This window comes from Eumetopias jubatus, unplaced genomic scaffold (genome assembly GCF_037043125.1).
Source record: "Eumetopias jubatus isolate StellerSeaLion01/CBP00866 unplaced genomic scaffold, mEumJub1_p1.0 scaffold_1, whole genome shotgun sequence".
NCBI lineage: Eukaryota > Metazoa > Chordata > Mammalia > Carnivora > Otariidae > Eumetopias > Eumetopias jubatus.
Window position 1 is genome coordinate 217,675,007 of NW_028274807.1, and position 3,381 is coordinate 217,678,387.

Sequence of the window (3,381 nt, forward strand, 5' to 3'; positions counted from 1 at the left end):
GTCCCTCTGGCTGGGTGATTTCTGCACTGAGGGGGGGCGGGTGGTCCAGGGTCACCGCAGCCTGACAGGACCACAGAACGCCGCCATGTCCTGCTCTATGGGTTTGTCTTTTTTTCCCTAAGCTGTTAGACCAGGGTCTCTCCCCCTCACACCAAGGTCATTTGGGGCCAGTCATTGCCTGGGGGGGGGGTCCCAGGCACTGGGGTTGCTGAGCAGCATCCCAGCCCCACCCCTCGACGCCAGGACACTCCCTTTCCCCTCCTGACAGTGTCTCTAAAGTCTCCCCGGGGTGCAGACCCACCCCACCATCAGAACACTCTGTCCCCCTTCACGCCCATTTCTGATCCCGGCTCTGGGTTCCCCCTCAAAAGACACAGCAGTGAAGATTCGCCTGCAGGACCACTGGGCTCAGGGAAGACCAGTCCTCTGCGGGGTCGGCTCGGTAAACTCCCATCTGACCGCAATGGCTCTGAAGTCTGAACGTGTCCCACGAGCCCACCCTCGGGGAGGGCTCCACTCACAGTGTCCCAACACTTGATTCCGGCTTATTCCAAGCGGCCCTTCAGAGGGACTACGTCCCACCTAACACGGATCATAGTTGATTCGTGAAACTCTTTAGTGTGGGAAATGTCAAGTGTAAATCCTAGCAGGGAGGAGAGGAGAGGACCCGCGTGGACCACCAGCAGCTCTGGATCTCGGGCACCTGCCGGAGTCCCACCTGCACCTGCCTGCCGCCCTGGGGCTCCGCATTCCGACACGATAAGGGTGCTCAGCAGAACACATTAGAGACCTCAAATTATGAACACGAATTTCTTTTTTTTAAGATTTTATTTATTTATTTGACAGCAAGAGAGCACAAGCAGGGGGAGGGGCAGAAGGAGAGGGAGAAGCAGACACCCCGCCGAGCAGGAAGCCCGATGTGGGGGTCCCAGGACCCCAGGATCATGACCTGAGCCGAAGGCAGAGGCTTCACCGACTGAGCCACCCAGACGTTCCTGAACACGAATTTCTCAATAGTAACTATCTGATCCGCATCGGAACTTCTCAGTGGGGTTATTGTGATTATTTAACATTGGTTTGTTTCCATCTCCACACACACACTCCTCCTTGCTCACTGCTCCTTGTTGTCACCCCCCAGTTCTGCTATAATGAGCTCGGGGTGTCACGTGGGCAGTGAGGATTTTTTAAGTTGTGGTAAAATACATATAAGATACAATTTACCATTTTAAGGGGCACCTGGCTGGCTCAGTTGCTGGAGCCTGTGACTCTTGATCTTGGGGTCATGAGTTTGAGCCCCACGTTGGGTGTAGGGATTACTTAAATAAAAACATAAAATTTACCATTTGAATCATTTTAAAGTGTACAATTCAATGGTATTAAGTGCATTGACAAAGTTGTGCAACTGTCACAGCAGAACATTCCATCACCCCAAAAGAAGCCCTGTCCCCATTAGCATTCACCGCCCCTTCAACCTGTTCCCTGCCCCACCCCTGAGCCCCCTTCCCGTCCGCGGATGAGCCCGTTCTGGACGTGTCACCCACGTGGACTCACACCCCGTGTGGCCTTCCGTGTCTGGTTCCCTCCCTGAGGGTCGTGGGCTCGGGTCCATCCCCGGGGCCGCGCGTGGGGGCGCCTCGCTCTTTCACAGCCCAGTGATGCTCCCGTGTGTGGTGGACACACTGTGTGTATCTGCCCATCTGTCAATGGACATTTGGGGTGTTTCCATTTTTGGCTATTTGAACAGAGCTACTATGAATGTTGGTGCACACATTTTTGAAAATTGTTAATCTGGTGATTTTTAAAAGTTTTTAACTGAAGTATAGTCGACATATAATATTAGTTTCAGGTGTACAACAATTGTATACATTATGAAATGCTCACCACAGTAAGTGCATTCACCATACAACATTACAATATTATTGGATATTCCTTATGCTGTACTTTTCACCCCTGTGACTTACTTTATAACCGGAAGTTTGTACCTTTTAATCCCCTTCCCCTGTTTTGCCATTCCCTGCACACAATTTTGGTTTAGAATACCTATTTTAATTTTTCAAAAGTAATCTCTACACCCAACATGGGGCTCGAACTCACAACCCCAAGAACAAGAGTCGCACACTCCCCCTTCCTTACTCCAATTTCACATTTTTCATTTTACTCGCACCCACGCATGTGTGTTGTCCACAATGTTACCAGCTGGGGAAATTGGGGATCCCTCCCTCCCACCCACCCCCATCATAACCCCTGGCAACCATGAGTCTGTCCTGCATTTCTAAAAAGCTGTCATTTGAAAAATGTATCACGGGGCGCCTGGGTGGCCCAGCCGTGGGGCGTCTGGCTTCGGCTCAGGTCTTGATCCCAGGGTCATGGGATCGAGCCCCGCATCGGGCTCCCTGCTCGGCGGGAAGCCTGCTTCTCCCTCCCTCACTCCCCCTGCTTGTGTTCCCTCTCTCGCTGTGTCTCTCTCTTGTCAAATAAAATAAAATAAAATAAAATAAAATAAAATAAAATAAAATAAAATCTTAAAAAAAAATTTTTTAAATGTTGTATCAGGAGAATCTTGCAGTATGTGTGATCTGTTGGCATTGGCCTGTTTTCATTCAGCATCATCGGGATTTTAGAACTTCCTCGTTTGGGAAGGGGTCAGGGTGGACCGGCCTGTAGCCACACTTTCCTCCCCGCAGTTCCATATCGAGGTGACCCACGTGCCTCATTGTCCTCATCTGTTAAGTGGGGAGAGGAGAGCCCCCGACCCCAAGGCGAGTTGCACCAATTAGAGCAGATGGGGAACCAGATGCCCGCATCCAGGACCTGGACCCGGCAACGCGTTATGACGCCACACACGGTTGCCACGGCAGCAGCCAACCACGTCTTGCGCGGCCGTGCCGCCTGGCCCCTCCCTGCTTGCTGGTGATTGGAGGAGACGTTGCATCACGCGCCCCCACAGACCAATGGGGACGTGGTCCAGACAGGCCCGGCGCGGAGGATGCCAAGTTTCCCGCATCCTCCCGTTAACCGTGCTCTCCGTGGCTTTCTCTAAAAAAGAAAAAAAGCTCCGGCCCGGCATGCACTGGCTGCCATTTCCTGAACCTCCACCCTTTGCAAACACCCACAAAGGGGAGGTTAATGACTTTATTTCTTGAGGTGCACAGTTACCCTGTTTGAAGAAGATTCCAGAAACTCGCAGCGTGGGGGCAGCGTGGGCACTTCGCCCGCTCCTGAAGTTCTCACCCACGGAATAAGAGCTGGCCCAGGAGGTCACGCAATTACTACTTTGTGTGGGCGGGTTATTTACTGTGCCGGTGCGGCTGGCGGCTCGGTGCCCGCACACAGGTGGGGGCTGGTGCTCTAGGTGGGCACTGCGCAAGCGGGCAGGTACAC